The following is a 13,592-nucleotide window of genomic DNA, read 5'->3' as shown; positions in this document are numbered from 1 at the left end:
AGAGCCGCCTGAAAAATGCTCGAGTTTCCCATAGACTTACATTGGGCTCATTGCTCGGGTCGAGCACCTGAGTATTCCAATTTGCTCGACCCGAGCAACGATTATCCGAGCATTTTAGTGTCCGCTCATCACTAATTTTCATCTATGGGCTCACTCTCAATTTTGGTAAAGCACGCTGCCATGAACAAAGAATGGAATCCACATATCCTTCAAAAGCAATTTCTCCCCATGATCAAGAAGCAATTTGGTGATGAACAATCTTTTCCACCATAATGGAGCACCATGTTGCTAGGCAAAAGTGAGAACTAAGTGGCTCAGTGAACAAAATATTGAAATTTTGTGTTCGTCCAAGAAACTCCTCAGATCTCAGTTCCATTGAGAACCTGTGATCAATCCTCAAAAAGCAGTTGGACAAAAAAAACCATAGAAATTATGATACATTTCCAACCACTGATTAGACAAGAATAGGTTGCTGTTAGTCAGTATTTGGCCCAAAAGCCGCTATCCAGCATGTCAGGGGAAATTACAGAAGTCTTGAAAAATAAGAGAGAATACTGTAAATATTGAGTTTTTGCATAAATTTGATGCATTTGTCAATAAAAGTATAAAAACTCATGAAATAATAATAATTGTACTTCAGTAACCATAGAAACATCTGATTTAAAAATCTAAAAATATGTAAGCAGGAAACTTTGTGAGAAACAAAATTTTTTTCAGTCTGAAAACTTTTAGCCATGACTGAACAGTAGTGCTTTATGAAATTTGGTAATCAGATGGAGCTTGAAGAGAAGCAAAGAGGATACTTACTGACCTGTAGGGAAATAAGTATATAATATATAAAAGAAGTGATGATTGTAATTGTATGTTCTCCCAGTGTTTGCGTGAGTTTCCGCCCAAACTTCAATGACATAATGATAGAGAATTTAGATTGAGAGCCTCATTTGGGACAGTGAGCGATCACATGTAAAATGCTGCGGACTTTACTAGAACTATTATAAGCAAGTGTGGAACCCTGCAAAGACAGGCGCCACAAATATCTGTGAACTCTGTTGGTGTGAGAAGCCAGCTCTTCAGCAATTTTTACACACACATGTAATTAGTGTAAGGGCTGTTGTAAAGTCTGGTGGGTAGCAGCCCCTGAAGGAGAACTACTAAGCCCAGGAGAAGCAACCCTGGGATTGAGTGGTGCTGGAGATCAAGGAGGCCAGCCAGTGCCTTTGCTGTGGTCATTGTCGGAACAACAGCGAAATCTGTGCAGCCGCATGGGACATAGTGTCATGTGCGGTTCAAAATGTGCCCAAGTGCCAGATGCCATTAGTCAGGGATCAGACAAGGGATGTCTATGGAGGATCCTTAGTTGTCAGCGGTGGGAAGAGAGCTGAGGAATTTCCTGTTAAGCCTGAGGTGTCTTGGATGCCAAAGTCCAGGCTGAGAGGAGACGTTTTAGTGTACGTATAGTTCTATATGCAGCGGGAGTGAGGAGAGCTGCTACACATTGCCGGAAAAGAGCTGGATTCATCACATTAAATGAGGTGTAATCAACATCATCATCGACTGCTCCAGTAAAAGCAAATTTTTCTTCTAGTTGCACTTGAAGTCTGGACGTTGATTATTAACATGGGCTGATCCTGCATCCTTTCCAGAACCCTCTCCCTTTTTATTCTGCTGAGGACGGCCTGCCGGCTGGCTAGACCGCCTGGACAGTTGGCCACCATAATGCTCCGGCTCAATGAAGGCTGACCCAGACACAATATATAAATATAAATATCAATAGACAATTTGGGTAAGGTTGTAGGGATGAAAAAAATCCACTGGATGAAAAATAAATCCACCTTTTTTAAGCCAATATTACTGCATAGTTGTATAAATTATACATTTTAGGGAAAGACAACCCAGCAAAATTTGTGGCACATAAAAGTTGAAAAAAAAATTCTTCCACAGTGTGGTAAAATTGGATGTAAACTCACACCTTAAGATTGTACGGTGTATATATTGTTTAAGAGAAACTGTAAAGAAATAGGTTAACCTGCGCTGCGGTCAAAGGATGATGAGAAGACCGGATTCCAAAGATATGCGGCTTAATAGTCAATGCGTTTCGAAGTATACACCTTCTTCATCAGGACAACCGGATTCCAAAGATATGCGGTTTAATAGTCAATGCTTTTTGAAGCATACAACTTCTTCATCAGGACAAACCAGGGGGTTTGTCCTGATGAAGAAGTTGTATACTTCGAAACATGTTGATTATTAAACTGCATATCTTTGGAATCTGGTCTTCTCATCACGCTTCAACGACAGCGCAGGTTAACCCATTCCTTCCTAGTTTCTCTTGATTCCTCTTAGTGGGTCTACAACAACCTAAGCCTTATCAGTGGTTATGTACACACAATCCTACCAGGTGAGCACAATTGTTCATGTCTATTCCAATTTTTTACCCAGATACGCTTACCCAGATATGCTTTTTGTCATTTCCAGTTTTTCCCTACTATGTATATATTTTTTAGCACTGTTTAATTCATGTAAGTATTTTGTCAATTTTTGTCTTGTTTTCTCATCCATATAATCATGTCTTCTTGTTACATCAAGAATGATATTTTACTGCTCATGTATTTATTTGATGGAAATAATAAGACAGCTGTATTTTCTAGATCATAAATCAGTCTTGTTGACAATCTTATTCCGCAAACATGTTGTGCTCCTTCATTTCGTGAGGTTCACATTTATTAAAGAATTAACTAAAACTGTCAACTGCATGTTTTTTTCTTACTTATCTTAATTGTTATTTTATGCAAAAGAGCAATTAAATTAGTTATTTTATACAAAAAAAGCAATTAGATTAGCTTTAGCACCAGAGGCATTATCTAATACTATCTAATGCAAGTGCTAAGTGTCCATTCTTTAGTTCTTCTTCGTAGAGGATGGATTTAAATGTACAGGAATATGTTTCTGTATGTTTGTACAGTATGGACCTGATTCATTATTGCATTTGTGCCTCTTTTTTGTTGGGTTTTTAATGTTTTACTCATTTTTTTCTTTGTGCCATTTTCATCTTTCCATTTGCACCTTTTTTGAAGTGTATTTCATATGTGTTCGTCTGCTATCTTTTTGATTCCCCATTGTTGGTGGTGTTTAGGATTTCCAGATGTTTTCTCCTGATTCATCTTTTGTGACTTTTTGAAAAGTCACAAAAATTAGTTGTAAATGTACTACATCCTCTCCTTAGAGTGATTATATATAGTGTGGGTACGGAAAGTATTCAGACCCCTTTACATTTTTCACTCTTTGTTTCATTGCAGCCATTTGGTAAATTCTAAAAAGTTATTTTTTTTTCTCAGTAATGTACACTCTGCACCCCATTTTTGCAAATTTATTAAAAAAGAAAAACTGAAATATCACATGGTCATAAGTATTCAGTCCCTTTGCTCAGACACTCATATTTAAGTCACATGCTGTCCATTTCCTTGTGATCCTCCTTGAGATGGTACTACTCTTTCATTGGAGTCAGGGTGTGTTTAATTAAGCTGATAGGACTTGATTTCTGTTTTTTACAGTCAAGATGGGGTGCAGAGTGTACACTAATGAGAAAAAAAATGAACTCTTTAGAATTTACCAAATAGCTGCAATAAAACAAAAAGTAAAAAATTTAAAGGGGTCTGAATACTTTCCGTACCCACTGTATGACAGTTATTGTGGCACAGTTTTGGGCTTCATTGTGCAATAGGCAAACTTTTTTTGAGCCAAAATGTTGCAAAAAAGGTTAAACAGAAAAGTAAAGACCGTTTTAGACTTTGAGCAAAATTTTGTTTTGAAGAATTTGGTGCAAAAAAACAGTAACCAATACCACAAGACAAAAAAGGAAAGGGACTTAAAAAATACAAATGATAAATTGGGACCTATATGTTTGGTTCTGTCTTAAAAAAACATGAAAAAAGATCTGCCAAAGACTGTAAAGGGGTATTCTGGCAGGGACTGTCCCAGCATGGAAGCACCCCCTTCCTGCAAATGCATCCTTGACCGTAACAACCAGTGAAGTAACTGGCGACATTTGCCGCTCCATGTTGTGTTAATTATGTTATTTGATTAGCATATTTGCAGAAATAGCATTATTATATTCTGGGCCTTTAGGAAAGCAGCTAGCCAGTGAATTTTGCCTACTATATACTCTTTATAGGAATAATGGGTCAGGCAGACGAATGATGTTATGTTAATGCATATTTTAAATGATCCATGTTGTTTAATATTTTTCTTTCGAGGCACTGAAATGTACAGTGCATTGAAAAAGTATTCATACCCCATGAACTGGATTGAACAGAGTTCTGTGAGATGTTCAGAGCTTGGGCTATTTTTTATAACCTAACCCTGCTTTACTCTACTCCATAACTTTATCCCTGATCTGTCTGGTGTGTTCCTTGGTATTTATGAGGTTGTTTGATACCTAATGTGCTAAAACGAATATCTAAAGCTTTCCCAGAACAGCTGTAGTTATACTGAGAATATATTACACATACATTTACTAATTATGTGACTTCTGAGGCAATTGGTCACTCAGGATTTTATTTAGGGGTATCGGACTACAGGGGGCTGAATATAAATGCACGTCAGAATTTTCAGATTTATGTTGTTAAAATAATTAGAAAACCATGTATCATTTTCTTTACTCTTCACACATAGTTGCTAATTTGTATTGGTGTATCACATAAAATCCCAAGAAAATACGTTTATGTTTGTGGGTGTAACGTGAAAAACGTGAAAAAATGTGGAGAATGAAATTTTTTTTAAAGCACTGTTTGTGTACTCATATCTATTTTAGATTATAATACTTGTTAATTCTCAAATGGCGTCCATATATTTGGTTAATGGCACTTTAAATCAACATCAAATGAATTGTCCCGGACTAACATCACTTAGCCGAGTAAACAGAACCATAAAGTTAATATAGATAAATCTTTATTAGAATCACTTAAAATCAGTTTAAAATAACAGCGTGCCCAGTAGTGGGGACACTTTTATATCCTATAAGAATGCTATAATACTGCTATTTTCATTAAATAGAAATCAAAATGAAAGCAGAAGAGGATAAAGTCAGAACAGTCAAAGTCTAGTGACATCCCTCTCCTGAATATCAAGTTTATAAATGTACTCAGTCACTATATTAAGAGTAAGTATTGCTGGTTGGGCTATAATGTTTTAAAAAGGGAATAAAATTCAAATTATAGCAGTACAGACTGTCACTAGAGCTAACTCCAAGTTTAGTTATAACCCACGCAAACAACGTAACTGTGTGGTAAGAAGGAGAGATGAGTGGTGTTCGACTCGAACTGTTCGCCAATCTCAAATTCCAGCTTTTTTGGGCGGTGTTCAAGTCGTTCGACGAACTCAAACGATTTGCAAAAAATTTGGCTGTTCGAGGTTATGTTCGATAACTGTTCGTGCACCAAAAGCGTAACTGGATTTTTTCACAGTAATACTGTTAATCAATGTTAATAGACAGTTTCAGTGTAGAGTGGGTGGGGGAGGGGCAGGGGATGGATCTCTGCAGAAATAATGCCGATCTCCATTTTTTTTTCTTTCCCGCATTTACAGTGGGGCGGTGCAGTCTGTCAGCCTATCAGCAGCGCACACACGCAGCGAAGTGCTTTTTTTTCACACAAACAAGGGCAGGTATCATTGGCTGTGTATGTTACATGTCCTTGCCCTATAAGACCCAGCCATTTTCCCCGTCGCCACCATTTTCTCACTGCTGCAGCTGAGTGTCAGACGGTACCGCTGCTGCTGTGGGCGCTATACAGTATAACTGTGTGAATTGCGAGCGAATTTCCAGTTACATAGAGAGATAGGTTTAGGCAGTAGGGAATAGTTCTAATTGCAGCCCTTTTGAGGGCTAGGTTACAGCAGTTCATAACACTTTTTGCCAGGCAGGTCTGTGCCAGTGCTGTGCAAGTGTTTTTCACAGCATTTGGCGAAATGTAGCTCAGCCAATCCTTTTGGGCCTGTAGCAGTGTCTGTTAGTCATTGGAGTAGCCTATCTGTGTTGCAAGCTACACCACCTGTGTATCTAATACCAATTTTTTACTGCATCTAAGCCAGTAAATCCTTTTGGGCCCGTAGCAGTGTCTGGTAGTCAGTGGAGTAGCCCATCTGAAGCAAGCTACACCACCTGTGTATCTAATAACAATTTTGTACTGCATCTAACCCAGTAAATCCTTTTGGGCATAGTAGCAGTGTCTTGTAGTCAGCGGAGTAGCCCACCTGTGAAGGAAGCTACACCGCCTGTGTATCTAATTCTAATTTTTTACTGCATCTAACCCAGGAAATCTTTTTGGGCATAGTAGCAGTGTCTCGTAGTCAGTGGAGTAGCCCATCTGTGAAGGAAGCTACACTGCCTGTGTATCTAATTCGAATTTTTTACTGCATCTAACCCAGGAAATGTTTTTGGGCCTAGTAGCAGTGTCTGGTAGTCAGCGGAGTAGCCCACCTGTGAAGGAAGCTACACCACCTGTGTATCTAATTCTAATTTTTTACTGCATCTAACCCAGGAAATCTTTTTGGGCCTAGTAGCAGTGTCTCGTAGTCAGCGGAGTAGCCCACCTGTGAAGGAAGCTACACCGCCTGTGTATCTAATTCTAATTTTTCACTGCATCTAACCCAGGAAATCCTTTTGGCCTAGCAGCAGTGTCTGGTAGTCAGCGGAGTAGCCCAGCTGAAGCAAGCTACATCACCTGTGTATCTAATAACATTTTTTTACTGCATCTAACCCAGGAAATCTTTTTGGGCCTAGTAGCAGTGTCTCGTAGTCAGCGGAGTAGCCCACCTGTGAAGGAAGCTACACCGCCTGTGTATCTAATTCTAATTTTTTACTGCATCTAACCCAGGAAATCCTTTTGGGCTGGTAGCAGTGTCTGGTAGTCAGTGGAGTAGCCCATCTGAAGCAAGCTACACCACCTGTGTATCTAATAACAATTTTTTACTGCATCTAACCCAGGAAATCTTTTTGGGCCTAGTAGCAGTGTCTCGTAGTCAGCGGAGTAGCCCACCTGTGAAGGAAGCTACACCGCCTGTGTATCTAATTCAAATTTTTTACTGCATCTAACCCAGGAAATCCTTTTGGGATAGTAGCAGTGTCTGTTAGTCAGCGGAGTAGCCCACCTGTGAAGGAAGCTACACCGCCTGTGTATATAATTCTAATTTTTTACTGCATCTAACCCAGGAAATCCTTTTGGGCCTAGTAGCAGTGTCTTGTAGTCATTGAAGTAGCCCAGGTGTGAAGCAAGCTACACCGCCTGTGTATCTAATAAAATTGTTTTACTGCATCTAACCCAGCCAATCCTTTTGGGCTAGTACCACAGTTTGGCCACTCAGCTCTGCTCGGTTTCCATCCATTGTTTTTTGTGCAAACAACTACAGACTTGCCAATTATTTAACCACCAAAATGAGTGGCAAAAGGCCTGCTGCTGGTGGAAAGGGGAATAGGCGTGTTGGAAAGGGAAAAAAGGTTGTGTCCGTGGGGTAGGTGGTAAAGCAACAGTAACATCTGCAGAAGAAAGACCATCTTCCAGCCAAACTAAGATGTCTACTTCTTTTCGTGGACAATGTGATATGATCTCTTTCTTACGGACATGCCCTTTGCTACAAATTCCAGATGAGGCACAAAAACAGCAGGTGCTTCAAAGGATATCAAGTGCTCCTTCAAGTGGGCTCTCCTCCACCTCAACTTCAACATCACAAATACTCCAGTCCTCAGAGGTGTCATCCCAATCGCACTTCCTTCCTCACAGCTCCCAAGTCTCCAGCTGCCCGTCTAAGTATAGGGTAACACAGATGGTTGGGTCTGCAGAGCTGTTTACTCATACCATAGCCTGGGAATCAGAGGTCTGCTCCAGAGCTTCTGTGAATCCAGACGAGGAAATGATCTGCACTGATGCCCAGAATGTTTATGAGTCGGATCCAGGCCCAGATGAAAAAGGTTCTGAGCATAATGTAGACCTTTATTCCAAAACTGTAACTCCTGTTGGTGGAGACAATGAGGAAGACGATGATGAGACTCAGATACCTGATTGGAGCGACAACTTGACTTTTCGGTCAGGGCAGGAAGAGGTTGGTTCTGAGGACGACGGGTGTGAGAACACACAGTGAGATGCCACTTACTGTCAACACACAGTCAGCCAGTCGATGAGGTCAGCAGAGGAGGTGGAGGAGGATGCTAGTGACGACAAGGTTAGGTTGCGCCTTCCTGGACAGAGACGGAGTACTGGAAGCACGTCAACAACTGCATCCTCGACCACAACTCTGCCTCTGACCACAAGTCTTGGTGGCTCTTCAGGTCGCATGGGCTCTAAGCCTTGCATAGCCTGGGCATTTTTTGAGATCGCAAAGCATGACCCAACTCATGTTATCTGTAACATTTGTCACCAAAAGCTAAGTAGAGGCCAAAAAATCCATAGTTTGAGTACTTCATGCATTAACCGTCACATGGATATGAAGCATAAGTTGCAGTGAGAAGCTCACTGTGTTACAATGCGGCCTAGCGGGCCGGGCCAACCACCGTCTGCCCCATCTTGTGCATCCATGGCCTCTTCATCCTCTGTGACTGGGGGGACAGCAGTAACACATGTTTTTGGACGCAGACCTGCCACCTCTTTACTCGCAACAGCCAATGAGATAGGCAGGTCGTCAGTTCATTTGGAAGTGGAAACACCTGCTGGTGTTGAGCGCTCTCCGACATCGAGAGCACCACCTTTGGATCAAGGCAACATAACATGTCCACCTGCATCTTCCTCACAGACCGACAGTTTGCCAGGGACACCCTACTCAACCCCGTCTAAGCACAACAGCCAGCCCTCGGTCCCTCAGATGGGAAAAGTAAAAGACCATTTCTCCTAGCCATGACAAAGCTAAGAGGTTGAATTTCACCATCTGCAAGCTCTTGGCTACAGAAATGCTGCCTTTCCTCGTGGTGGACACAGAGGATTTTCGAGACCTTATGTCCATCGCAGTGCCCCAGTACACGATGCCCAGTCGCCACTACTTCTCAAAGAAAGATGTGCCTGCGCTACACCAGCATGTCGCACACAACATCACTGCTTCCTTGAGAAACTCTGTGTGTGACAGGGTGCATTTCACCACAGACACTTGGACGAGTAGGCATGGACAGGGGCATTACATGTCGCTGACTGGGCACTGGGTAACTATGGTGACAGCAGGACAAGGGGCTGCTGTCCAAGTCTTGCCGTCCCCACGAGTTGTGCGTCAATCCTCTTTATCTAGAAGTTCCTCCACTACTTCTGCCTCCTCAACCTCCTCTCGGTCCTCCACCTGCACCCAAAGCCTGTCTGGTAATGCCACCCACGTTCTAACTGCGCAGAAGGAATCCTGCACACCTCCTTACTATGCTGGCAGCAGGGCTCAATGGCGTCAGGCTGTTTTTACTTTGAAATGTCTGGGAAATGTGAGTCACACAGCTGAGGAGTTGTGGTCAGCTCTGGAGACCGAGTTTCATGAATGGTTGTCTCCACTGAACCTGCAGCCAGGGAAGGCCGTGTGCGACAATGCTGCAAACCTGGGTGCCGCCCTTCACACACGCCTTGTATGGCTCACGTGTTGAACCTGGTTGTCCAGCAATTTTTAGCCCACTATCCTGGACTAGATGGCCTTCTGCAGAGGGCACGGTCGCTGTATGCTCACTTCCGCCATTCGCATCCTGCAGCTCAACGACTTACATCTCTACAGAAGTCGTTGGGCCTGCCAGTTCACCGGCTGAAATGCGATGTGCTGACACGATGGAATTCAACTGTGCACATGTTGCAGCGACTGTGGCAGCACCGACGGGCCCTGGTGCAATACGTTATGACGTATAGCCTGGGCCAACGAGATCCAGAGGTGGGGCAAATCACGCTGGAGGAGTGGTCTCAGATCAGGGACCTATGCACCCTTCTGCACAGTTTTGAAATGGCAACAAAGATGTTTAGTGCTGACGATGCCATTATCAGCATGACTATTCCGGTCATTTACATGCTGGAGCACACTTTAAACAGTATTCGGAGTCAGGTGATGGGACAAGAGGAGGGGGAGGAATTACAGGAGGAGTCGTATGCGGAAGGGATAACATCTCCAAGGTCCAGACGGTCGGCAGCACCCAGGCGACAGGCATGGGAGGGTGTGGGAGAGGGATTAACGAGGGCGCATGGTAGCAGCCAAACTGTTGAGGAAGGTGTAGGAGCCAAGGAAGAAGTGGAGCACGAACTGGCGATAGGCATGGAAGACTCATCAGATGAGGGAGACCTTGATCACATTTCTGTTGTGCGAGGTTGGGGGGAGAAGGCAGAGGAAGGAAGCATGATTCTTACCTCGCCACCAACACAACAAGGACTTGGTCCTCCTGGATGCACAAGACACAGGAGTGCCTTCTTGCTGCACTACCTGCAGCATGACCCTCGGATTGTCAGAATTCAAAGTAATCCCGACTACTAGGTTGCCACACTGTTAGATCCCCGGTACAAAAGTAAATTTGCCAAAATAATTCCTGCCATAGAAAGGGATTCACACATGCAGGAGTATCAACAGAGGCTGTTACAGAATCTTACATCTGCTTTTCCACAAAACACCAGTGGTGCACGTAGTGAATCTCACAGTTCTAACTTGCCAACCGTGGGACTGTCGAGTCTTCATCACTCAAACCGTAACAGTAACACCGTATCTGCTGGTAACAGCAATTTTGTGAAATCGTTTCACCAATTTTTTAGACCATCCTTTGCAAGGCCACAGGAGACAAGAAGTCTGACACATAGTCAACGCCTAGAGAGGATGGTACAGGAGTATCTCCAAGTGAACATCGAAGCCATGACTGTGTCACTGGACCCTTGCTCATTTTGGGCTTCCAATCTGGAAAAATGGCCTGAGCTCGCCTCTCATGCCTTGGAGATCTTGTCGTGCCCCGCAGCCAGCGTTCTCTCTGAACGTGTGTTCAGCGCTGCTGGTGGTGTGCTGACAGATAAGCGCACGCGGCTGTCCACTGAGAATGTAGACAGACTCACATTCATAAGGATGAAAAAATCATGAATCCGCAAGGACTTTTCTACCCCTGTGTCATCCTGGGGAGACTAATAGCTTGAGGATTTTGGAAAAGCACCTCACCAACCATTTTAAGCAACTCTGGGGCAATTGATGCCACTTAAGTGGTGTCTGTGCCACAATTTTTGGAAAAAATGGAGACTCTTTTTGGAGTCCCCTTGTTGTGTTTTACATGACGTTGGCATCGTCAATTCCAGGTGGGTCGGGTCGCTCCCCCCCCCTTTTAACCGTAAGAAACTACATACACTATGGCTTGGGGTAACACATATGGTTGAGTCTGCAGATCTGTTTACTCATACTATAGCCTGGGAATCAGAGGTCTGCTCCAAAGCTTCAGTGTCTGCTAGTCAGCGTAGTAGCCCAGCTGTGAAGCAAGCTACACCGCCTGTGTATCTAATAAAATTTTTTTACTGCATCTAACCCAGCCAATCATTTTGGGCTAGTAGCAGTGTCTCATAGTCAGCGGAGTAGCCCATCTGAAGCAAGCTACACCACCTGTGTATCTAATACCATTTTTTTACTGCATCTAACCCAGGAAATCCTTTTGGGCTAGTAGCAGTATCTCGTAGTCAGCGGAGTAGCCCATCTGAAGCAAGCTACACCGCCTTTGTATCTAATAACAATTTTTAACTGCATCTAGCCCAGGCAATACTTTGGACCTAGTAGCAGTGTCTGCTAGTCAGCGGAGTAGCCCAGCTGTTAAGCAAGCTACACCGCCTGTAGATCTAATTACAAATTTTTAACTGCATCTTGCCCAGGCAATACTTTGGGCCTATTAGCGGTGTCTGCTAGTCAGCGGAGTACTGCCCAGCTGCTAAGCAAGCTACACCGCCTGTAGATCTAATTACAATTTTTTAATTGCATCTAGCCCAGGCAATACTTTGGGCCTAGTAGAAGTGTCTGCTAGTCAGCGGAGTAGCCCAGCTGTTAAGCAAGCTACACCGCCTGTAGGTCTAATTACAAATTTTTAACTGCATTTAGCCCAGGCAATACCTTGGGCCTTAGTAGCAGTATCTGCTAGTCAGCGGAGTAGCCCAGCGGCTAAGCAAGCTACACCACCTGTGCTTTGGACACTTAATTTTTTCAAAGGAAACGCTTCGGGCCCCCGAGACACTCAGTCAAGAGCATCGGGGAGGAGCCCCAAGGGAAGGGGGCTGGGACTGGCGGTAGCACACCTTGCGGAAGACCGCCAAGCTCGATCCTTATAAAAGCTTTTTAACTGCAGCAGCTTTAGTGGATGCTACTGGAGCTGGAATTACCGCGGCTGCTGGCCCCAGACTTGCTCTCCAATAGATCCTTGTAAAAGGATTTAAAGTGCACTCATTCAAATTACAGAGCCAATTTAAATTACAGAGCTTAGACCTGCCTCCACCGCGGGGGGGCTCGACCCACCAGTGGACAGGCACCAGTATTGGGAGAGGGGGGCTGGCCGTCAGGCTCCACTGCTTCTCTGGCACAAACCCGGCGACACGGAGGTCGCACGGGCAGGAACTGCCTGGCCGTGTCGGCTTCGCACTCCAGCGTAGTCCCTCTGCCCGCTCGCGCCGGTTCCAGCGTAGTCCCTCTGCCCGCTCGCGCCGGTAACTTCAAAGGGATGCGCAAGCGGCTTTTCTTCCCAGGGCTGTTCCCCACCCAGCAGGAACGCGGGGGAGCTCAGGTTGGCCTTCCATCTTACTCCCTTACCTCCCTCGCCCTCTTTCCTTCTTCCATTCTCCATCTAACCCCTCGGCTCTGTGGTGTCCACTCTCCCTCCAGCTCTCTCCTTCTCACAGGTGGACTACCGCGTGTATTCACACTGTGGCGAATCTTTTGGGCCCAGGCATAAGAAGTCGTTGAGGTAATGGATAATATGTGCCCCCTTAGAAACGTCCATGACGATCCATTCGAGGAAGCAACTAAACGCCTCAAATAGTGAGCAGGATATGGAGCACCCCATGGGCAAACAGCAATCTATATAGTATGCTCCTTCCCAGAAGCAGCCCAATAGGCAGTCACTATTTGGAGGCACAGGTAGTAAGTAACTGGAACGCCCCCTCAATGTCTGTTTTGGCCATTAGGGTGCCCCTTCCCAACTTCTTGACCCGCCTGATTGCCTTGTCAAAGGAAGTACAGTATATACTACTGTACTTGGTTCCGTGTCTATGTTGTCGTTTACTGACCTGCCCCTTGGATATGACAAATGGTGGATTAGCTGAATGTATTGGGTTCCGTTTTTGGCATGACTCCCAACGGGGATACCACTACGTCTTGTAAAGAAAGTGTTCTGAATGGAACCGCCATTCTACCTAAAGATATTTCTTTTTTTAATTTTCTTGTCACGACGTCTGGGTGTTGGTAGGCTGATTTTAGATTTTTACTCCAGGCTTTCTTGATTTTAGAAGGGCATAACATGCCTATATCTGTGTCTCCTCCTCCTTTTACTCCTCCACCTCTTTTCTTTTCGCATGACTATATGTACTTGTCACTTTTCCATGTGCTAGTTGTGTCTTCTGAGCAGTTTGTCAGCTTTTGGACACCTATGAAGG

This window comes from Phyllobates terribilis, unplaced genomic scaffold, assembly GCF_046119375.1.
Source record: "Phyllobates terribilis strain yellow unplaced genomic scaffold, ASM4611937v1 Scaffold_3__8_contigs__length_932513732, whole genome shotgun sequence".
NCBI lineage: Eukaryota > Metazoa > Chordata > Amphibia > Anura > Dendrobatidae > Phyllobates > Phyllobates terribilis.
The sequence above is the reverse complement of the archived record's forward strand: the minus strand, read 5'-3'. Positions refer to the sequence as shown.